The sequence below is a fragment of the Drosophila mojavensis genome, unplaced genomic scaffold (genome assembly GCF_018153725.1).
Source record: "Drosophila mojavensis isolate 15081-1352.22 unplaced genomic scaffold, ASM1815372v1 contig_108, whole genome shotgun sequence".
NCBI lineage: Eukaryota > Metazoa > Arthropoda > Insecta > Diptera > Drosophilidae > Drosophila > Drosophila mojavensis.
Window position 1 is genome coordinate 2,164,387 of NW_025318636.1, and position 25,896 is coordinate 2,190,282.

The 25,896-nt window shown below is 38.6% G+C and overlaps 1 protein-coding gene and 1 long non-coding RNA gene across 2 annotated transcripts in view; one reads left to right on the forward strand and one right to left on the reverse strand.

Moving 5' to 3' along the window:
• Window positions 1-9,702: 9,702 nt before the first annotated feature.
• LOC26527136 lies at window positions 9,703-10,460 on the reverse strand. Its single transcript, XR_001449491.3, has 3 exons — window positions 10,368-10,460; window positions 10,203-10,282; window positions 9,703-10,146 (listed from the first exon to the last, which is right to left on the reverse strand). It is a non-coding gene; the product is annotated as an uncharacterized LOC26527136 (long non-coding RNA).
• A 49-nt stretch (window positions 10,461-10,509) lies between these two features.
• The window catches only part of LOC26528624 (vesicular glutamate transporter 1), a 60,793-nt gene continuing 45,406 nt past the window's right edge, over window positions 10,510-25,896 (forward strand). The window contains exon 1 of the mRNA XM_015166111.3: window positions 10,510-10,671. The gene's annotated coding sequence lies outside the window, so the exon portion shown is untranslated. The remainder of the gene's footprint in view (window positions 10,672-25,896) is intronic.

The following is a 25,896-nucleotide window of genomic DNA, read 5'->3' on the forward strand; positions in this document are numbered from 1 at the left end:
GAAGGCTGACCAGCCTAGCCAGCTCCTCTCTCATTAAGGCATTTATATGCCGCTGACCCCCAAATAAGGCAGACAGACCCTCTAGTGTAGCTCCTATTTGAGCTAACGCTTCTTTTAGTGACTTGGGTGCCTGGCACTCAGCCACTGGAGCCTGGTTAGAAGTCGACGGCTGCGCCAACACCCTCTGTTGTTGCTGCGGCGATCGCTGCAACGAGGAACGACGCGCAAAAAGCTTGCAGCTCGTCCTCCATCATGGCATCCATTTCTGCTCCGACTACAACGGCGTGAAGCCTGTAGTGGGCAATGGCTACTAAAATAATCTGAGTTTACAACCCGCAGTCACTTAAACTCAACTTGACTAAAGCGAGAGCCCGAAAGTATGCACTACTTTTAATAACTGCTACTTCACTCCAGCAGCTAGGTTGCTGTCTTTGCTAAGGCTTAGCAACTCACCAACGTTAGTGAGCAGCTGATTGCCCGATGCAATTTCCAGCACTACTAACAGCTGTTAGAGTGAATGCACCTGATTTTTCTTATTGCGCAAGTGTGACGCCTAAAGTAACAAAATTTACGCGCCCACAAAAGACAAGGAAAGGAAAGAAGCCCTGACGCCAAAACACTGACGCTATCGCCCCCCCTCTCTTGCACCACCGAATTATACCGCTTGGGAATTCCACGAACCGCCGCGCAGTAAGTCTCTGGTAGTTTTTTGAGGTCGCTGGGTACGCCGCGCCCACAGCAAACACGTTGACTTCAGTTCTTTCCACTTTCACAGGGTGTGTGTGTGTGTGCGTGTTTCTTGTGTAAGCTGAAAGACGCGAAAAATTATTGAAATAGCTATTACTCCAAGGGTTCAGGGAATCTCGTAGTCGAGTAGTCTCGACTAGAGCTTTCTTACTTGTTTCCGTTAAGAATACATGAAACAAAAGCCTTTCCTAATAAAATATGATGTTAAAGTTAAATTTGTACGACTTTTTTTGTTTTGCAAACAATTAATGGACATACTGTATCTCCCTGCCTTTGGTAAAAAGTATGCGAATAAATAAGACCTAAAGAGCAATAAAACTGTTAACCAAAGCATTTAGGCGTCGAGGCACTCGAGTTTTTGCATATCTTCGTGTCAACACTTCGTATTTGCTCGGCTCCGTCGCTTGAGGCTCGAGCAGTGAAAAAATCTAACGCCAAGATTAGTGCGCTTCGAGCGTTCAAGCGTAAAGCACGCATTTTAATATGAAGCCTGATTGTACGCTTTTTTTTATACCCTGAACCCATTTTCAATGGGAAATCAGGGTATAATGGTTTTGTTGAAATGTATGTAACAGGCAGAAGGAGGCGTGGCAGACCCCACAAAGTATATATATTCTTGATCAGAGCGACGAGCTGAGTTGATTTGGCCCTGTCCGTCTGTCTGTCCGTCTGTCCGTCCGTCTGTCTGTCCGTCTGTCCGTCTGACCGTATGTATGAACGCGTCGATTTCAGAAGATATAAGAGCTAGAGACTTCAAATTTTTTTTTTAAATGTCCGTAATTACAGCGCGCATATCAAGTTTATCATTAAAAATCGATAACTCATCCCCATCTTTTTTATCAATAAAAAACCTTATCGAAAACCAGTTATAAAATTATATCTTCTACACCTTTATTGCTAGAGTCTCCAAATTTTTAATGTATGCTTATATGCAATTTATACAATTTCGGTTATTGTTAAAATTTTAAATAATCACTATATCTTCAGGTCCGATTTGCCACGCCCCCAATAGGCGTAGACTTGTAATTTATCTTCAGACTTTATAGAATCATACCATTAGCTGACGTGCAAAATTTCAGCATTCTAGGCTTACAACTTTAGGAGATACAGTTTTATCCGATTTGCCACGCCCCCAATGGGCGTAGATATATCCGCCATAGCTCGTGATCTTGGGTGGTCAACGCGGACCTACATACCAAATTTCAGCTTTCTAGCTCTTCAACAAACATGATTTCTGGTATATCGGAAAATGCATTTTCCGATTTGCCACGCCCCTAGTGTGCGGATCGGGAAAATTTTAACACTTTATTAATCGGAGATATACACGAGTTCCAAATTTCAAGTCTCTAGCTTCAATAGCGCCGAAATAGATTGCGTTCATACGGACAGACGGACAGACGGACGGACGGACAGACGGACGGACAGCAAGACGGACATTGCACAAAACCAATATACTGATTCACTTTCGTGAATGAGTATAACAAGTAAGAAAACTCTAGTCGAGAGTGCTCGACTAGGAGATACCATGAACCCTCCAATCTGATATTCTAATCACTGTGCACTTCTTTTTGGCATACATACATACACACGCACGTATTCGAACGCGTTGTGCTAACAAAAATCGAAATTGTATAAAATATATATAAGTCTACATTTAAAATTTGGAAACTCTAGCTCTAAAGATGTAGGAGATATAATTAAATAACTAGCTTTCGATAAGGTTTTTAATCGATAATAAAAAGTTTTCGATATATGAAGAAAATCTTGATATGCGCGTGATATACACGGACCTAGGAAAAAAAATTTGAAGTCTTTAGCTCTTATATCTTCTGAGATCGACGCGTTCATACATACGGACGGACGGACGGACGGACAGACAGACGGAAGGGGCCAAATCGACTCAGCTCGTCGCCCTGCTCAAGAATATATATACTTTGTGGGGTCTGCCACGCCTCCTTCTGCCTGTTATATACTTTTAACAAAACCATTATACCCTGATTTTCCATTTTCAATGAGTTCAGGGTATAACAAGTAAGAACCCCTGAACCCTATAATCTGATATTTTAATCACTCTGCACTTCTTTTCGGCACACATACATACACACGTAAGTATTAGATCACGCTCTGCTAACTGCGCAGTAAGCGCGCCTCTTCAATTAAAACCCAAAATCGTTCTAAGTTGTCGTAGGCACACGTCAATTCTCATGTCGCATGCATACACACATAAACATACACAAACATACGCTCATACATATAAAGGCACTCAGATGCTTCTACAATGATAACCCCATCATTTGTTAGTATCGCGGCCCCTGCGTACACACAATCAAACATATGTATGTAAGTGTGAGCAGTTCACAAGATCGACCTAATGCAAATGCTGGGCTTTAAAATTGCTACAGGCAGCAAGAGCCTCGCACACAGGCATACAAATGCTCATAGTACATGTAGCAAGGGAGAGTGTGTGCGTGCACGCTCGTCGCGAAAGCATTTTCATTATGAGCACCAACGCTTTCATACCCTTCCCACAAATAATAACGAAAACGCAAATATTTTGTAGGCGCTTGGCAAACGGTTTGAAAAGTTCGGTATACTCTTCACACAGAAGGGAAGGCATGAGTTCTTGCTGCGACGAAATTTCAATTTTCGTGAGCTGCTGCTTGTGCTCACATGCATACATACATATACACATTCGAGAGAGCAGAGAGCATCGAGAGATAGAGAGAGAGAGAGCAAGGGAAACATTGAGCATAGAGGGATCTTTTGTTCACAATTTGACCATCTCGGTCGAGCGCATGAAGCGAAATGATTGTGCGTTCGTATTTTTTCGTAGCTCGAACCTAAAAGTAAGGAGCCGAGCGAGTCCAAAGCTGTCTGGGGTGTTAAAGCCTTAAAAAAAGCGTGCAAAAAGCTTTCCACTAGTTGTCTAGTCTATGTGTTCTCTGGTTAGTGGTCATAGCAAAGACAGCAACCTAACATCTGGAGTGAAGAGGCAGTTACTAAAAGTATTGCATACTTTCGGGCTCTTTCTGTAGTTAGCTGAGTTTAAGATACTGCGGTCAGTAAACTCAAATTATATTAGTAGCCATTGCCCACTAAAGACTTCACGTCGTTGTAGTCGGAGCAAAAAATGGATGCCAGGATGGAGGACGAGCTGCAAGCTTTCGCGCATCGTTCCTCGTTGCAGCGATCACCGCAGCAACAACAGAGGTCGCTGCCACAGCCGTCGACCTTTATTCAGTCCCCAGTGGCTGAGTGCCAGGCACCCAAGTCACTAAAAGAAGCGTTAGCCCAAATAGGAGTTACGCTAGAGGGCTTGACTGCCTTATTTGGGGGTCAGCGGCATATTAATGTCCTAATGAGAGAGGAGCTGGCTAGGCTGGTCAATCTCCATAAGACGGCCGAAAAGCTCTGCAACCGACCGGTTAAGAACTGCGAGCTGCAGACCATGCCGCTCCAGGAAGTAGTGGATAAAGCGAGCACTAGTGCGATCTCAGGTAGCAATACGCCCAAGCGGTCGAGGGAAGTTGCCACCGATCAAAGGAAAACACCCTCTAAAAAGCCGAGGCCCAATAAAGGCGCAGCGAACCCAAAAGAACAAATGGCTCTACGGACTACAGCTGAAAATTCAAATCAGGCAGGACGAGAGACAAACCCGAACAGCTGGACAGTCGTTAAAGGACGCAAGCCCATGAAAAAACGACCCAGAAGTGACGCAATCGCGATTTCAGGCGTGGGTGGTTGCAGCTATGCTGACATGCTTCGCGTAGTCAAGACTGACCCAAATTTAAAGCATCTGAGCGGCGACGTTCAAGGCATTAGGAAGACAGCTAAGGGGGACCTTTTGTTGCAATTGAGCAGAAAGCCGGAGCATAGCGCTGAGGCTCTGCACGAAGCTGTAGGCAAAGCCTTGGGTGACCGAGCGGTAGTTAAAACACTTACCGAATCGGCTCAAATTGAGATTCGTGACCTAGATGATTTAGCGAGCAAAGAGGAGATCTTGGAGTCAATTAGGGCGGAGTTGAAGGATAGCTCACTCCCCATTGAGTCTATCAAGTCGCTTCGACCGGCTTTTGGTGGACAGCAAAGTGCTACAGTTGCTCTTCCAATTGGAAAAGCCAAAACTCTGCTCGAGCTGTCCAAAATCAGAATTGGATGGGTTGTATGCCGTATCTGCGCCGTGGATCAGTCTAAACGCTGTTTCAAGTGCCTTGATCATATGGCAGCAAACTGCGGCAGCGACTGTGACCTAAAAGGCGCCTGTTTCAGGTGTGGAGAGATGGGTCACAATGCAAAAGCATGCACTAAGCCACCAAAATGTAGCGTCTGCATCCGGAAAGGCAGCTTCAAGTGCCCATCCTACCGCGAGGCTGCTCGTAAAATTAAATGTTAAGGTTCCTTCAGCTTAACTTAAATCATTGTGTTGCTGTCCAAGATCTTCTAGAGCAGACCATAAGGGAAAAATGTATAGACTTAGCATTTCTCAGTGAGTCTCACCACTGTAGAACCAGCTGCCCTAGGACATGGGCAACATATTGGCAAAGCGGTGTTGTGGGTATGTGGCAACACAAAAAATGTTCTTTCGAATGTTAAGTCATTTAATAGCCACACAACAAATGCCAGTGGCCGTATCTTACTAGAGATTTTCGCGACACTAGATGTTGCACTGCTCAACACTGGCCACGAGTTCACCTTCAGTCGGGCTGGATACGGATCTGAAATTGACATTACCTTTGTCACTTCATCCCTCGTTCGGGAAGCAACATGGAGCCAATTCGATAGCTATACGGGCAGCGATCATACGGCACTTCTGTTCACAATAGGTGAGCCACCTGCCAGGGCGTCAACCTTGTGGAGGGAATCGTATCGGCTGGATACTTTGAGTCTCTGGGCACAATTGGTAATGCTGAGGCCAGAGCATGCCAAATGGTGGCCCAAATACAGAGTGCCTGCAATAGCAGCATGTTACGCCGCAAGCAGTTCACGCGACAAGAACCTACGTATTGGTGGAATGCACAAATAGGTGACATTCGACGCAAATGCATCCAGGCGAGAAGAAGTTATCAACGGGCTCGGGGTAGGTCTACGTTTTTCGAAAAACAATTAGCTTGCCAGGCAGCTAGAAGACAGTTGAAGATGGCCAAGCAAAAGAGAATGCTTTCTAGAGTTGTGCGACTCAGCCAAATATATAGGGCAGGGCATATAAGACAGTAGTTAAAAGACTATACGCAGGTAAACAGGTGCAGCCGACGGATCGTCTGGAGCTTAAATCGATTGTGGAAACGCTCTTTCCAGAAAGATTAAGCTCATGCCCCGGAGTCTGAGTCTGCTAATCAGGGCTCAACGAGCACTAAAATTGTTTTAGTTACAGAGGAAGAAATATTAGTAGCTCTCAGAGGTCTTAGATCTAACACAGCTCCAGGGCCGGACGGGATCCCAAATCGTGCGTTAAAGCTAGCCCTCGCCCCCTAGTACGTTCGCCGAATTCTCCGACGAATGCAAGAGACGTTCCCTCCAAAATGGAAGACCCAGAACCTGGTATTGCTACCCAAGGCTGGCAAACCACCAGACGAGCCATCTTCATACAGACCGATCTGCCTCTTAGACACCATGGGAAAGGCGTTTGAGAAATTGATCTGCTCTAAACTGGAGACTGCTATTGCTAACGCCGGAGGCCCCATCACCAAATCAATTTGGATTCCGGAAGGCCCGGTCAACAACAGATGCTCTAGAAAAAGTTGTTGGCCTGGCAACTTCCGCCATCCAAGGCACCAGATGGGGGCACGGGACGAAGCAATACTGCATCATCGCGACCCTGGACGTTAAGAACGCCTTCAACACAGCTAGTTGGGATATGATACTGAATGCGCTGTCACAATATAATATCCCTAAATATCTAAAAGAGATAATAAAGAGCTACTACAGAGGAAGAACACTGGTATACAACACGAGTGAAGATCCCCAAACTCATACAGTGTCAGCTGGAGTACCCCAAGGCTCAGTGCTGGGCCTCTCCTATGGAATATCATGTACGACGGCGTAGTGCGCTTGGAAGTACCAGCAGGTGCACACACCATTGGCTTTGCTGATGATGTGGCTGTCGTCGCCATTGGCAAGAAGCTTAAAGATACAGAGCATATGTGCAGCGAAAGTATCAATCGCTTGCGGCGCACAAGACGGAAGTCGTCCTAGTAAGCAGTCGCAAAAAAGTGGAGATTGCCAATATAAGGATAGGCAGCGTCAGCATCGCGTCAAAGAGGGCGATTAAGTATCTTGGCGTCATGTTAGACACAAGATTAACTTTCCTCGAGCACTTAGAATATGTGCATAAAAAGGCAGCTGATTCTTGTAGAGCTCTCTCAAGAATTATGCTTAACACGCGGGGACCTAAACAGCAACGACGTCTTCTTCTAATGAGCGTCATTAGGTCTGTCATCCTCTATGCTGCGCCAATATGGTCAAGAGCGATGGCAACGCCGAGCTACAGCCGGGGCATTTGCGCGATCTACAGACTGAGCGCAATCAGAGTCAGCTGCGCTTTCAGGACTATCTCCGATGATGCGGCGCTTGTCATAGCCGGAATGGTGCCACTGGAGTACCTGGTCGCCGAAGCAGTGGAGCGGAATTCGGACGCGCCTGTGCGACACACCCCTATCAGGGCGAACAGCATTGCACGATGGCAAAGGAAGTGGAATAGCTCAGCTAAAGGACGGTAGACGCACAAGCTCATCCCGGAGCTCGAACCATGCCCGAATCGGTGTTTGTAGACGGAATAATGGACTAACATTTGTATCTAAATATTTTGAGTGATAACCTTTAAAAAAAATTCTGAAAAGCTACAACTACTAAGCTCTTTCACATTTCTGTTCCAAGGATTCTGCCCATATCGTCAAAATATGGCTGGCGTATAATACCACCCATGTGTTACCGCACCCACCACTATCTTCAGACCTAAATAGAATTGAACGCATTTGGAAAGAATTGGATAGGCGCATCTCAAAACGGATAATAACAAAACAAGCCGACCTAAAACAAACTCTCATTAAAGAATGGCAAAAAATTAGTGAAGACTTCACTCAAAAATAATTTTTTTCGATGCCAAACCTATTATCAGCCATTATTAAAGTTTTAAGGATACATACCCAATGTTATTTATAGTTATTATCAATTTTTTTATAACATTTTTGTTTTAAATTTTTTTTTTTTTTTTTTTTGCTGTGCCAATAATTTTGATCAGCTAAATCGAGGTTTATTTTTGGTTATTGAATTTAAAAAAAAAAAGAACGTTGAAGTTTTTCGCAATATTTTTACGTATAATTTCATAAATACCCAATTCTACTTAGAACATTTTTTGTTTCACTAAAAAAACGTTAAAAAACGATTAAAAGATTACTTTAAAGTTTAAAAAGCTTGCTGTGCCAATAATTTAGTTCGACACTGTATGTATATACATGTATGTATGTTTGTGAGCACTTCACAAAATCGACTAAATGCAAATGCTGGGCTTTAAAATTACTACAAGCAGCAAGAGTTACGCACACAGTCCACTAATTCTCACACATGTTTCCAGAGACTGCAAGTGTATGTGTGTGTGTGCATGCTCGTCGCGAAATCATATTGGTTTGATGCGCTTTCATACCCTTCCTTTCATAACCATACAAACGCTTATATTTTGTTTGCATGAGCGTGACAAACGCTTTTATGATTTAGGTATACTCTTCACTTCCATGGGAAAGAGTTGGGATCATCGCGAACAAAATGGGATGGCAAGCTAATTGTCTCTGGATGTAGTAGTTTGTGAATTTTGTATGATTTGAATCGTAGGGTGACTATCAAATGGGCCATTATGACTTAATTAGAAATTTTTGACAATAATGAGTAAAGCTTCAGTATAATATGACATGTGTATTTCATATATTGCAAAGCATTTAATAAAGTTAGTAGTGTTTTACGATAATTTTTTCGATTGAAAATGTGTGTAAAATAATTTTAATTATATATATTTATTAACGGATATAAACACATTTATTAACATGATTGGCAATAATAATATATAAATGTACTTATGTACATATGTATGTTCATACATAGTACATCTGTGTAAAGTGGTTATGACAGTCCGTAAGACCGACCAAATGCAAATGCTGGGCTTTAAAATTGCTACAAGCAGCAAGAGTAATGCACGCAGGTCACAAATGCTCATACATGTAGCAAGAGACTACAAGTGTGTGTGTGCATGCCCGTCGCGAGATCATATTCTTTATGCGCCTCAACACATTCATACCCTTCCCATAAATATATATCGAAACGCTAACATTTTGTTTGCATGAATGTCGCAAACGATTTTAAAATTTCGGTATACTCTTCACTCAAAAGGAAAGAGCTGGGACCGTCACGAAGAAATTTCATTTTTTGTGCGCTGCTGAGCTTCATGATTTGAGAGCCCACGACATGACCATTTCGTTTGCGTGCTTAGAGCGCACTGATTTCGTCGTGCTATCTTTCATTACCCGAGCCATCCAATACCAAGCCGAGCGAATACGAAGTTGGCCGGGACTTGCTAGACAGATGTTGCGGCGTGGAAAAACGTTGCTCTACATGTCTAGTCTATGTGTTGGTCAGTGCTTAAATTCAACTACAATGACAAACACTTTTATATACGATTAATCGCTACAAATGATGATAAATTGATCAGTAAAGAAAAAAGCAAAAGAAACCCATATTAGTTTTTTAAAAATCCAGAATTCCCACTGCCCGCGGTTTGGGATTTTTCCCGCAATTGGATTTTCAAAAAAGCCAGATTTGACGGAAAAAAGCTGATTTGGCAACACTGATTCTATGTGTTCGAAAATAGCTCCATCATTCAAAAATTATTGAAAATTCATAGAAAAAAAATTAACTTTTTAAACATTTATACTCAGTAAGTTCAAAACAATTCATAATTTTTCGTCTTAATTCATAAAAATAATATTTGTATTCCAGTTCATCACAAAACAGTCTATCCTAAAAATCAACTTTGGTTCATATTTATCTTATAACTAAAAACCAAAAATTTCGACTGTAATTAACAAGTTTTAAAATTTAACTTAAAATTAAAAAACAAAACTTGACTATCTTTCACAAAAGTCTTGAGCTTAAAGCTGAAATTAATTATCGTGAGATCCATTATGTGCACGCTTTAAATGCTCTTGCATATTTGATGTGTTCCCGCTCGTTTTATATTGCTGCCCACACAACAGGCATTTCACAAAGTTTTTTCTTGGCATTTTTCAAAAAACTTCCATACTTGAGATTTCTCAAATTTCTTTCGCTTATTCGGAGGCGCAATATTTTCAGTGTGTACCGTAACAGCAAATGAAGATTCCTTATTGGCGTCTGCAGGCGAAGAAGCACTTTTATCTAAAATCCAAAACAATTAGAAAAAACGTGTTTGCTATTAATTGTATGAATCTTACCAGATGGGATCAAAAAATGTTCCATTTTCCGTGGAGGAACCGCGAACAATTAAATAATGTGGTAAATAGGTATCTATGTGCTATATGTTAAAAAATAAATCAAATTGTTTGTGTAAAATAGATTCTAATTTTAATAATAATTTGAGTATCAACGTATGAACTTACTTGTGGCTTGGCGTCTGCAGCGATCTATCGACATCGAGAAAATTCCATCGACCTATCTAACAAAAGAAAGTCCATCGATACTATCGATATTTCCATCGATGGATTTGCAGCACTATTAACGATACCGATCCGATATTTTTGTAGCACCAATAAAAAGTATTAAACTAAATAGTTTTTTTTACAATGCGCAGCTGGGTGCAGTTGTTTATTAAAAAGTGAAAATTTTACAATTGAAAACGGTTTTGATTATTATAATTGCATAGGCTTGAATGAATCTGGTTGTGTTACATATTTTAGTGTCAGTGTAAGAATTTCCGAATATCATTATTTATGCATTTAGCCATGCCATCATGCAAACATGAAAACATACCAATACATATTTACATATGTACATATAAATGTACATATGTACAGTGACGAACTAAATTATTGGCACCGCAAGGTTTTTAATAAAACAAAAATTAAACAAATAGAATAGGGAATTTTTTAAATTATACAAAAATTATATTCCGAACAACTTCACCGTACATTTTTTTAAATTTCGATATGATTTTAAAGCTCAAAAAGCTTGCTGTGCAAATAATTTAGTTCGTCACTATGTATATGTGGTGCGCAATGTTTAACACACTATATTATCAATACTACTTAGAATAACACAATCCAATGCATTTCACCTTAAAGAGAATTTTATTCTCTTCACGATGAAAAAAAATGTATTTCCAAAAATTTAATTTATAAATTATTCAAACCGTTGACTTAAGATAAAAAATTGACCACTATCAATTCCAACGCTGCGTAAACATACATTTATCTCAAGGGAAAAGCAAAACAAAAGCAACCAATGTAACATAATCACTTTGTAGTTACACTCTGCGAATAATATAGCAATACAGAATGCAAAAATTTTAAAATTGGTGCCTATCAGTGAAAGTTTAGCAACGATGGTAAGCGGTAATCATATTTGCAACGAAATCAGAGGATTGATTAGAATTTTGAAATCTGGGAAGACATTTACGAAGATCAGCAAGCAATTAAATGTGTCCAGATCGTCTGTGCATGGGGTGATCAAAATTTAAAAAATATGTGAATATAGAAAATATTATTACGAATAGAGGTCGAATATCAGCAATAACACCCCGCGACAAAAGACAACTGGCCAAAATTCTTAAGGCTGATTGTCGCCAATCTTTAAGAAATTTGGCTTCTGAGTGGTAGCAGACAATTGGAAAAACTGTTAAGCGAGAATGGACGCGATTGTAGTTAAAAAATATTGGATATGGTTTTTATAAAGTATGTTTTGTTATTACCTATGCATCGTACCCAATAACTTATCTTACTCGTAGGCCAAGGAAACACCTTTGCTCACACTTCATCAAAAACGCAATGTTTGCAATGGGGTCGGGAAGGATGTCTTGGACCCATAGTCAATGGGATACCATCATATTTAGCGATGAAGCTAAATTTTATGTTAGTGTTGGCGATACGAGAAACGTGTCATCCGTATGAGTGCAGAAACAAACCATAAATACTGCCTTAAAAACGTAAAGTTTCTTGCGAGCACTATGGTATGGGGATGTATGTCTGCCAAAGGACTAGGAAAACTGCATTTTATTAAAGGGACGGTTAATGCTGAAAAATACATTAATATTTTAAAAGATAGTTTTCGGCCATCAATACCAGAACTGGAAATTTGGCTGGAATTAAATAGGGGTTTTAGATTGACCATCAAATAGCCCAGACTAAGCCTAATTGAAAATATTTGGTGGCCCTAGCCACCATCAATAAAAGGCAAGATCCAAATGTTTTTGGAAATACAGCAAAAATTTTCATCGTGAAGAGAATAAAATTCTCTTTAAGACGAACTGCATTGGTATGTGTTATCTTTAGTAGAATTAATAATATAGTGTGTTAAACATTGCACCCTGCAAAAAAACATGCTGTTCTAATTATTAGTGGTTAGGGCTCGTATATATACACTGCGCGTCATCAGGTTAGCGCCCCCCTTTACACTCAACCTCAAAGCTATATAAAAGCTAAACCATCAGAGCTTCATCTTTTTTTATACCCTGAACCCATTGAAAATGGGAAATCAGGGTATAATGGTTTTGTGAAAAGTATGTAACAGGCAGAAGGAATCATCGCAGACCCCATAAAGTATATATATTCTTGATCAGGACGACGAGCTGAGTCGATATAGCCCTGTCCGTCTGTCCGTCCGTATGAGCAAAAGGATCTCAGAAGATATAAGAGCTAGAGAGCTGAAATTTGGCATGCATACTCGTGTATACCATAGGCAGTACGAGTTTGCATTATTTTTCCGATAACTCATCCGATAACTTTTTTATCGAGAATAATCGAAAAATCGACTTGGGTTTTTCAGCCTAGTTTGAACACTTTTAAACCTGGAGTCTTCAAATTTGCGTTGTATATAAAGTTAATCGATACCGATATCGCCCCCTTCGCCCCCAATTTGTAAAAAACGCATTTCAAGTACTAGAGACTTGTGCTTTGGAATGTACACACATTTTAGTCATATGATTACGCTTTAAAAGTTTCATTAAGATTGTATGTCTACAAAAGAAATTATTCAACAAATAAATTGTCATAATATTGCACATTGCAGCGCAGCCCAAGCGTAGTCGCTGCTTACTGCGCAGTTAGCAGAGCGCGTGCTTATAAGTGCATGTGTATGTATGTAAAAGAAGTGCAGAATGATTAGAATATCAGCTTGGAGGGTTCAGGGTATCTCCTAGTCGAGCAGTCTCGACTGGAGCCTTCTTACTTGTTTTGTATTGTACAACATCTATTTCTCTTTAAAATAAAAAAAATAATAAAAAAAAAGTAAGAACGTTGCAGTCGGGCGTTACCGACTGCGGAATACTCATTCACATCCCATCAAAAATATAGTAAAGTTTCGCTCTAATACTGTAGAATACCGATTTGCTACGCCCCCATTGGGCGCAGACACCTCATTTTTGGTCAGTGCTTAGAACGTGATAACGGTACACTAACTGCAAAGATTGAATGCTTACTCTCAAAAAATGTGAAAATTACAGGGTATTTTTCGATATGCCACGCTCCTAAAGGGGCGTAAAAATTATTTTTAGGTCATCGATAGAGGAGGTTACTGGTAACTTAACTCTCTAAATTTGAAGCTTCTAGCTATTATACTTTAGGAGATATAAACTTTTGCGGTTTGCCACGCTCCCTGTGGGCGGACATATATCCGACAAAACTTTTTGGTCTTGGGTGATCAGCCCGAGTATATATACCAAATTTTAGGTCTCTGGCATCAATTATGTCCAAAAAAGAGCAGAATTTAAAAAATCACTAATGGGCGTAGACTTATAAATTGTCTTTTGACTTTATAGAATCATAACATTAGCTGACGTGCAAAATTTCAACATTCAAGGCTTACGACTTTGGGAGATACAGATTTAGCCGATTTGCCAGGCCCCCAATGGGCGGAGATATATCCGCCATAGCTCGTGATCTTGGGTGGTTGACGCGGACCTACATACCAAATTTCTTCAACTAATATGATTTCTGGTATATCGGAAAATGCATTTTCTGATTTGCCACGCCCCTAGTGGGCGGATCGGGAAAGTTGTAACACTTTATAAATCGGAGATATACACGAGTATGTGTTCCAAATTTCAAGTCTCTAGCTTCAATAGCGCCGAAATAGATTGCGTTCATACGGACAGACGGACGGACAGCAAGACGGACATTGCACAAAACCAATATACTGATTCACTCTCGTGAATGAGTATAAAACAATAGGAAATAATTTTTAATAATTTTTTTTTGGTAAAATGGAAAAAAAAAATGTAACAAAAATTTGATCATCAGATTAGCGCCCCCTGCGTTAAATTCAATTTATTTAAGTTAATGACCAAAAATAACACCTGTATTTTAAGTGATAATTATTTTTAAGTAATATTAGTAGTGCGTAGTGCCGTTGGCACTACTACTGCGTAGTGCCGTCTTTTGTTTGAATTTACTTCAAAAATTCGATAAGAAATGGAATTATAAACTTGTACATTCAATACCTTCGATTAACTCTGTCTTTGTACTATAATGCTGTCCGGACTCATATACTTTCCAGACCAACCATGCCCAGACGTTTTCAATGATATTAAGGTCGAGTGAGTATGGTGGCCACTCCATTAGATCAATTTTTTAGCCCTGAATCCAGGACTTCACGGAACGGACGGTCTGAATTAGAGCATTACCATCCTGAAAATTTAATGCCGGCTTTGAGACAGGTTATAGAAATGCGGAACAGCGGTTTTAGACATGGTGTTATAATCCTATGCGTTTATGCGCGATGTCAAAAATTGAAGCTTGCAAGTGCTGTAATAAGATATTGCTACCTACACAAATGCCTCACCACCCCCCCGCCGCAGAGGCATGGTAACCGTACCAAATAATGTTCTTCTATGAGTAGGTCATGGAAATAATAATTATACCCATCAGTTCATTCCAAATTCAATTTTTCTCATCAGAAAAGATAACATGCTGCCATTGGGTAGACCACGTCATGTTCGCCCGGGCAAAATTAATGCGTATTTCTTTTCTCAGCATATCGTTTGGTGTCTTTTTTTATACCCTGAACCCATTTTCAATGGGAAATCAGGGTATAATGGTTTTGTTGAAATGTATGTAACAGGCAGAAGGAGGCGTGGTAGACCCCACAAAGTATATATATTCTTGATCAGGGCGACGAGCTGAGTCGATTTGGCCTTGTCCGTCTGTCTGTCTGTCCGTATGTTTGAACGCGTCGATTTCCGAAGATATAAGAGCTAGGACTTCAATTTTTTTTTAATGCAGCGCGGACGTCGAGTTTGCTTTTAAAATTCGATAAATCATCCCGTTATGTTTTTATCGAGTAAAAACATTCAAGTTCAAGTCAGATGCCACTATAGCTAATTGCGAATGATTTTTAATTTTTTTAAATTTCTAAAATATTCAATATAATATGTAGATCATATGCTGAAAGTTTCATTAAATTCCGTTCAGTCAAAAATTAATAAAAAATATTCAAATATTTGGCCAATTAACAAACGCACGTGCAGCAGCTACAACAGCATCGTATGCGTGTGCACACATACACTCATGATGAAAATAATAGGTACACCCCTTAAAATTAAACTTTTTTGAGTTTAGTTTAGCAAAACATTTTTTCTACTGCCCTTAACATGAAAATTTAAATGCACATTTCTGAATTAGGTATATATTAATAAAAATAAGTAAATTTGGAAAAAAAATATTATTTTTTCAAAAGTTACAAACAAATAAACAAAAATGGAGCTTTTTGTGCTTGACAAAAATAATAGGTACACTTTACTTTCGTAAGATGTATTTAATTTTTTTATTTTCAAATCATTCAAAATCTTTTGCTATTCTATTTTTGGATCAATATCCTGTATATCCTCTTTTATTTTCATACAAATTTTTTATCTGATTGGTCATACTCCTAATTAAAGCTTGGCAGGTCCCATTCGTAATCTTCCTCCAGGTTTCTTGGACACAGTCCATTATTTGGCGTTTAATTTCACACTTTTTCTTTACCATCTGCTTTATCAATGCACTACACACGTTTTCGGTTGGATTCAGATCAGGAGAATGACTGGGCCAAGCGAGAGTGTCCACCTTACTAACCTCGAGCCAAGCTTATTCTATTGTAGACGAGTGTCTCGGGCCGTTATCTTGTTGTCAAACCTAGCGCAGAGGCATGTTATCCTCAGCATATGGTAACATTATATTTTCGAAAATATCCCTGTAGTCTGCTACTCTCATAACGTCAGATATTAGGAAAATCAGACGATACAGAAGCAGCCCCACACCATAATGTTTCCACCGACATGCTTCACTATTTTTTTTTGTGTAGCGAGGATCGAATTCTTTACCTGTAAGGAGTCTTACATGCCTGGAATAGTCATTTCTATAATGACAAATTTGGGTTTCGTCGTTAAATAGGATAATACGCCACTTTTTTTTTACTTTCAGATCCTTCCCAGGTGATGTGGTCTTTAACAAAATTTTGCATCATCATAAAATTTTTGGTGCGCATCAATTTCAACCATTTTTTCGATACGACCTGATAGTTTAGCCATATGTAGTCATCTCCTAATTAAAGAAGCATTAATAATATTATCTATTACGGAAGCAATGACCTTTGAAGATTTGAAAGGGTCGGAAAAGTTGCAATCCTTATAATGCGTCGGTCCAGTTCTAGTGTGGTTTTCGATGGACTTCCACGTGTTCCTTTTTTATTGTGCATCTTTAAAGCATTTTGCACAACGTTAAGAGATCTGTTCATCAGTTTCGCAATTTCACGCAAAGATTTGTCATTCCTTCGAAGGTTTTTAGCAATTCTGCGTTCCTGACTCGAACAATTAATATTTCGACCCATCTACATATGATATTGATAATTTTTTTTTACATCAAACATCTGTAGGAAAGTTTCTTACTATTTTACAACAATAAAAGAAATCATTCTTATTCTAAACTTTTTTTTTCGGGCTGAAGTAATGGAGTGTACCTATTATTTTCAGCAGGCCCATTTCAGTTTATTGTGACTACTATGAATTTAGGGGGAAATATAATTTTTTTTTTTTGCATGCATCATATTGCCAGATTGCTCTCTTAAAGTTACCATCCATTTTTTTTTCAAAAATATCAAAAATTAATTAGTTATGACAGAATCTTCAAAAATTTTTGGGTGTACTTATTATTTTCATCATGAGTGTACATTTAAACTTCTTCTAGAAACATTCGTTGAATCACATCAGCAGTTAGTTTGGTTTAGTTTTGCTAGATGGCGCTGCAGCAGTGAATCTATTTGAGTTTTGCCAGCGCCACTTGGTGAAGTAAGGTGGCGTAGTGTGTTAGCTGCATTACGATCGATCGAGAAGTCGCGGTTCGAAGTCGCGGTTCGAAGACGAACTTATCAGCGGTCCAAATTAAGAAAGTAAATTACTTAAAGAGACAGAATTAAACAAGTAAGAAAACGCTAGTCGAGAGTGCTCGACTAGATACTACCCTGAACCCAACTAATAAAAATGCCTATTTACTATGGCTAAAATTTCAATTTCGATGTATTTAAAAATATAAACTCACTTAATAAAATATACAAATATTTTGAACCAATTAAAAAAATTAACATAAGTTCCACCGCTCGGGATTCGAACCCGCGAGTGTCACGCAGCTACCCAATACGCCACCTCACTTTCGGAAGTCATTTTGGCAAAACTGAAATATATTCACTGCTGCAGCGCCATCTAGCAAAACTAAACCAAACTAACTGCTGATGTGATGCTAAGAATCTGCTAGAATAACCAAACTTTTAAAAACGTACATTTAGTATGGTTAAAATTTCAATTTCGGTGTATTTAAAAATATAAATTAAATAGAAAACTCATTTATAACAAGTAAGAAGACTCTAGTCGAGACTGCTCGACTAGGAGATACCCTGAACCCTCTAATCTGATATTTTAATCATTCTGCACTTGTTTTCGACACACATACATACCCACGCACGTATTAGAGCGCGCTCTGCTAACTGCGCAGTAAGCAGCGACTGCGCTTAGGCTGCATTATAAGAATTTATTTGTTGAATAATTTAATAATAATAATAATAACAAGTAAGAAAGCTCTAGTCGAGACTACTCGACTACGAGATCCCCTGAACCCTTGGAGTAATAGCTATTTCAATAATTTTTCTCGTCTTTCAGCCTACACAAGAAACACGCACACACACACACACACACGCACGCACGCACGCACACACAGGCAAACATACACACACATACATACACACACATACACACACACACATACACACACACCCACATACACAAACAATTACATACATATACACACACAAGCATAAACACGCATGGACGGCAGTGAGCGCTTACTATGAGACCTTAATAACTTTTTTTGTGGACGTACGATCGTCATGAAACTTTCAGATTATGAATATGCATGTAATTGCCAAAGCACAAGTCTCTAGTATTTGAATTACGCTTTTTACAAAAGTGATGGTGAGGCGGTGAATTTAAGGGTGGGGGGTAAATTTTAACAAAAACCGAAATTGTATAAATTGCATATAAGCATACATTAAAAATTTGGAGACTCTAGCAATAAAGGTGTAGAAGATATAATTTTATAACTGGTTTTCGATAAGGTTTTTTATCGATAAAAAAGATCGGGATGAGTTATCGATTTTTAATGATAAACTTGATATGCGCGCTGTAATTACGGATATTTAAAAAAAAAATTGAAGTCTCTAGCTCTTATATCTTCTGAGATCGACGCGTTCATACATACGGACGGACGGATGAACTGCGCAGTAAGCAGCGACTGCGCTTGGGCTGCGCTGCAGTGTGGGCAACATTATAAGAATTTATTTGTTGAATAATTTAGTTTCTAGACGTACAATCTTAATCAAACTTTTAGAGCGTAATCATATGGGGAAAATGTATTCCATTCCAAAGCACACGTCTCTAGTACTTGAAATACGCCTTTTACAAAGGCGATGGTGAGGGGGTGGATATAGGGGTGGAGGGTAAATTACAACAAAAATCGAAATTATATAAAATAGATATAAGTCTACATTAAAAATTTGGAAGCACTAGCTTCAAAGGTGTGGGAGATATAATTAAATAACTAGCTTTCGATAAGGTTTTTAATCGATAATAAAAAGTTATCGATATATGAAGAAAATCTTGATATGCGCGTGATATACACGGACCTAGGAAACAAAATTTCAAGTCTCTAGCTCTTATATCTTCTGAGATCGACGCGTTCATACATACGGACGGACGGACGGACAGGGCCAAATCGACTCAACTCGTCGCCCTGATCAAGAATATATCACTGACCAGAGAACACATAGACTAGACAAATAGTACAAAGTTTTTCAACACCGAAAAATCTGTCTCCTAGGGCCTATCAATTTCGTATTTGCTCGGCTCTTCACTTTTTAGGTTCGGGCTACGAAAATATGCGAAAGTACAATCATTCCGCTTCATGCGCTCGACCGAGATGGTCAAATGTTGAATGAAAGATGCCTCTATGCTCAATTTTTGTTCTTGCTCTCTCGCTCTCTCTGCTCTCTCTGCTCTCTGCTCTCTCAATATGTATATGTATGTATGCATGTGAGCACAAGCAGCAGCTCACGAAAATTGAAATTTCTGCGCGTTAGACTGCCGTTTTTTCCCTTACGTGAAGTGTATTCCGAACGCTTCAAGCCATTTGCCATGCGTTTTCGTTATTATTTATGGGAAGGGTATGAAAGCGTTGGTGCGCATAATGAAAATGTTTTCGCGATTAGCATGCATACACACTCTCGCTTGCATTTGGTCGATCTTGTGAAGTCCTCATATACATATGTATGTATATATGTATATACATTTGATTGTGTGTACGCATGGGAAATGAACATTGGCGTGTGCCTACCTCAACTTGGAATTGGTTGAACGATTTAGGGCTTTAATTGAAGATGCGCGCTTGTATTTAAGTACCTTTTATTTTCTATTAACAATTTATAAAAACAATTGTTTTAAATAGGAATCTGTTTAATATTATTTCACTAATTTAATAAATATAAAAATAGAAAACATTAAATTTAATATAAAGAAATCAATAAAAACAAGGATAATTTAATAAAATTAACAAGATAATTCAATAAATTTATAATTCAATAACATTAACAAGATAAATTGATAATAAATTTAGAAATATAAATTTCTATGTGTGTTTGCACGCACAAGCCAGTTGCGTTCAAAAATTATGATTTTTTGGCGACGATGGGTTCGTCGTCATTTCCTCCATTGCCATACTGTTGAGAGTTTACAATGATAATGTCAGATTTTAAGATTATTGTTATTATTTGTACTGTGCATAATGAGTATGTTTTTACTTACATGCATACACATCCAATTACATATGTATGTACATATGTGCGAATCTCTAGTCATGCCTCCTGTGAAAAATTTATGTACGTATGTATGTATATTATGTATGTGCACGCATACATATGTATGTATGTATGTATGTTCATAATACGTGAAAATTGGCGAATGCCTGCCAAGGGCTTTTAATTGTGCGAGCGATTTCGAATTAAATCTGAAAAGGGGAATGCTAACCGACCTTTTATTATCACTTCACTGTTTTCTACTGTTGAGAATTGTGCCAAAATTAATATAAAGTAAAATTCCCTATTGTTGTATTATTTTTAATTTCCTTTTACTTATGCTGGTTTTACCAACAATTTTTTCAGTTTGCCATTTACAATTCTTCCTAATAAGAATTAAGACAAACTGATTAAGAATAGATTTTCTATGCTCAAAATAAGGGTGGGTGGGAGAAAACCATTCATTATCTAAAGATGATTTTGCTGTAGCGTGCATGCAGTACAGAACAATTTTCTCTTTAATGCGAGCGATGTATGGTTTCTTTTCGAAAATTTTTCTAAATGATTCGAAATGCAGCTTTATCAAATTGTAAAAATGGTCAGAAGGGGCCTTCAATTTAAGATATCTATTTATAGAATGAAAATTTTTATTGAGTATCAAATACTCAGAAGAACACTGCATTTCGTCTGATGATTTTAGAAGATTTGTACAAACTTCGCAATCAGTGTTTTGCAACAGTTTGTGTAGAAGATACCCAGCAAAATATCGCAATGCATTTTCATTAAAATAATTTTGAATATTGGCAATGGTTGTATCTAATGACAATTCTATTTCTAAATCATCATCTAAGGGTTCAATTTCTGTTGGAGTGTGACATGAATTACATTGTTCATGAAAAACAGATAATTGGGACCCGCTATCTTTTATGATATTGGCCAACATCAAATCTTCATCTGGAATACAATTTCCAGATACCGAAGCTGATGTCAACATTTTCTTGGATAGCATTTTAGATATTATTGTATTGAATTCAAATACTGTTGGATTACTATTTGTTCCTCCCCGACATCTAATCAAATAAAATAAATTCTCCAACGGGTCCTGATTTAATTTAGATGTGGCAACAAAGAAAATATCAGTGTTGTTATTCCAAATATCTTCCGCCAAAGCAATTACCGATGAGATTGTAATCAACATCCCATCAATGCAATATACTTTGTGTGGATAATGCAGATTAAGGAAATAATCACGCATTTCCTGAAGATACTCATGGACATTATTATTCTCCCTAAGGGCACATCTATAAGGATTGCTATCAAATAATACATGACTATTTAAGCAATCAAAAAGATTATTAATTTTATCTATAAATATTGCCGTTGCAACTGCACTATCTTTGCAATCGGCAAACCCACCTGTTTCGACAACTGTGCGTATCGCAGCAGCTACACTGTGGCTAAAGATTTGTGTGGCAAATTTCACTTTCATTTTTTCAAAGCAATTCGGACTGACATGTTTTAAGGTCAATTTCGGACATAAACGTGTTAAATTCTTGGTCTCAGTTTCATATAATCTTCTAATTATTCCCCATGAAACTGTACCTTCTGGTGCTAAAATATTATTCTTTAAAAGAATATTTCTAAGGGATTTTACAAGATGCGGTGCATCGAATATCGCAAAAATTTTTTCACCGTTAACCTCAAAGCTATGATTGTTTAAATCAATACCCCATCTATTAAACACTGCTCTATTATTGGATCCCTGATCGCAAACAACGGCTTTGACATTAAGCCCCAATGCTTGCGACAGTCCAATATTGTCTTCAAATTTCTTTTTTAGGTCAGTATGATTTATGCCACGGGCTGAAACCGTATAGCTTAAAACATACTTCCAATTGTCAAACAGCCCCCTAACAAGGAAAACACAGACTTGCTGTCCTAAAAACTTAGTCCTTTTTATGCCATCGTTTTCAAATCCCTGTATCTCGTCAAGAGATGAATTATATATTTTCGTTCAAAATGCCTGTTGCATATTCTAGCCCTTTTCCGGTCGATATTATTAGGTAAATTGCATGCTATAATCCACTTGTTTAAATAAAATTCTTTAGACGGAAACGCAAATAAGCTAACCGGAAAATGAATGGAACTGTTCCTATAACTCGCGCCACACGTTTCAATAATGCATTTCCCGCCATTTCTCTGTGAACATTTTTTGACACCAACGGTTGATTTTTTCATAGCACTTGTTTCAGCCATAGTTTTAAAAAAAACTTATATAAATTTTGGCAGAATTAACAATAGAAAACACTGAAGTGATAATAAAAGGTCGGTTAGCACTCCCCTTTGCAGATTTAATTCGAAATCGCTCGCACAATTAAAAGCCCGTGGCAGCCACACGCCAATGTTCACGTATTATGAACATACACACTTACAATATACCACAGGCAGTAAGAAATTCTTACTAAGAATCGTTTCCCACACTAACACATACATAATGGCAAATACATATAAAACGGGACTACAACGGACATTTGACGAACATATTGAGAGAGAATTGAGTTTCGCGACGCATGCAGACAAAAGCCCATACTATAAATGTGTGTGTGCATGCTCGTCGCGAAAATGTATTCTTTATGTGTACAACAGGCAGCAAGAGCTTCCCTCACTGTCATACATTTGGTCATACATGTACTAAGTGTGCAAGTGTGTGTGCATGCTCGTCGCGAAATCATATTCTTTGTGCGTATCAAAACTTTCATACCCTTCCCTCGAATATCCATCGAAACGCTACATTTTGTTTGCATGGGAGTGGCAAACGCTTTTAAAATTTCGATGTAACCTTCACTCAAAAGGGGGATCGTCGTGAACAAATTTCATTTTTGTGCGATGCTGAGCTTGATGATTTGAGAGCCCATAGAGAGAGAGAGAGAGAAAAGGACAAAAAACGCAGAGCGCATAGAACGGGCCGGCGAGTAACTCATACACATATGTATGTATGTACATACATGTATGTACATATATGTGTGTGGTATTGTGACTGGGTAACTCGCGCTTATCTTTAAGCACCTGATTTTATTTCAATGACTGTGGGTTTGCCTATCAGAATGCATTTTTAAAGATTAAACTCAGTGGGAAAAATGGGATAAAATTTTCGATCCCCTGTACCCGTTCATATATGTACATACATATGTTACAGGTGCATGCAAGTAAAAGACGTATCAAAAGTAATGGGAAGTGCACCTGTCACTTTAGTTAGTCCGCTATTTAAATATAAGCGCGCCTCTTCAGTTAAAACCCTAAATCGTTCACACCATTAAAAGTTGAGGAAGGCACACGCCAATGTTCATCTCCCAAGCATACAAACAAAGATATACACACACGCACATGTAAAGGCACATAGGCATACAAATGCTTCTACAAGTGATATCCCATAATTGTGAACAGCACATCCCATGCGTACACACAATCAAATGTATATACATACATACATACATATGTATATGAGGACTTCACAAGATCGACCAAATGTAAATGCTGGGGACTGTAAAATTGCTACAGGCGGCAAGAGCTTCGCACACAGGCATACAAATGCTCATAGTACATGTAGCAAGCGAGAGTGTGTATGCATGCTAATCGCGAAAACATTTTCATTATGCGCACCAACGCTTTCATACCTTTCCCATAAATAATAACGAAAACGCATGGCAAATGGCTTGAAGCGTTCGGAATACACTTCACGTAAGGGAAAAAACGGCAGTCTAACGCGCAGAAATTTCAATTTTCGTGAGCTGCTGCTTGTGCTCACATGCATACATACATATACATATTGAGAGAGCAGAGAGCAGAGAGAGCAGAGAGAGCGAGAGAGCAAGAACAAAAATTGAGCATAGAGGCATCTTTCATTCAACATTTGACCATCTCGGTCGAGCGCATGAAGCGGAATGATTGTACTTTCGCATATTTTCGTAGCCCGAACCTAAAAAGTGAAGAGCCGAGCAAATACGAAATTGATAGGCCCTAGGAGACAGATTTTTCGGTGTTGAAAAACTTTGTACTACATGTCTAGTCTATGTGTTCTCTGGTCAGTGAATATATATACTTTGTGGGGTCTGCCACGCCTCCTTATTCCTGTTACATACTTTTAACAAAACCATTATACCCTGATTTCCCATTTTCAATGGGTTCAGGGTATAATGAGTGTAAGGGGGGGGGGGGCTAGCCTGATGACGCGCAGTGTATGTACATATATGTTTAATTAATATTTAAATTTAGTGTCATTATTTTATTTAAGTTGTCAGGATTTTGCATGAGCATGGCAAACCCCTTTTCTGATATACCCTCTAAATGGAAAGGGCATAGAAAGAGACAGAGTTAGCAAAAATAACAGCATAATCAGGCTTCATATTAAAATGCGTGCTTTACGCTTGGCGTTAGATTTTTTCACTGCTCGAGCCTCAAGCAACGGAGCCGAGCAAATACGAAGTGTTGACACAAAGATATGCAAAAACTCGAGTGCCTCGACGCCTAAATGCTTTGGTTAACTGTTTTATTGCTCTTTAGGTCTTATTTATTCGCATACTTTTTACCAAAGGCAGGGAGATACAGTATGTCCATTAATTGTTTGCAAAACAAAAAAAGTCGTACAAATTTAACTTTAACATCATATTTTATTAGGAAAGGCTCTTGTTTCATGTATTCTTAACGGAAATAAATAAGAAAAATAATAAGAATAGCAACAAAAACATACAAAACAAGTAAGAAAGCTCTAGTCGAGACTGCTCGACTACGAGATCCCCTGAACCCTTGGAGTAATAGCTATTTCAATCATTTTTCGCGGCTTTCAGCTTACACAAGAAACACGAACTCACACACGCACGTACGCACACACAGGCATACATACACACACACGCATACAGACACACATACACACACAAACGCATACACACACACATACACACACATTTACATACATATACACACACAAGCATAAACACGCATGGGCGGCAGTGAGCGGCTACTATGAGAACTTAATTGCTTAATAACTTTTTTTTGTGGATGTCGATCTTCATGAAACATTCAGATTATAATTATAACATGGATATGCATGTAATTGCCAAAGCACAAGTCTCTAGTATTTGAAATACGCTTTTTACAAAAGTGAGGGTGAGGGGGTGAATTTAAGGGTGGGGGGTAAATTTTAACAATAACCGAAATTGTATAAATTGCATATAAGCATACATTAAAAATTTGGAGACTCTAGCAATAAAGGTGTAGAAGATATAATTTTATAACTGGTTTTCGATAAGGTTTTTTATTGATAAAAAAAGATGGGGATGAGTTATCGATTTTTAATGATAAACTTGATATGCGCGCTGTAATTACGGATATTTAAAAAAAAATTTGAAGTCTCTAGCTCTTATATCTTCTGAAATCGACGCGTTCATACATACGGACAGACGGTCAGCGCCAAATCAACTCAGCTCGTCGCCCTGATCAAGAATATATATACTTTGTGGGGTCTTCCACGCCTCCTTCTGCCTGTTTGTATGTAACAAAACCATTGAAAATGGGTTCAGGGTTTAATAATGCTAAGCAAAAAAAAAA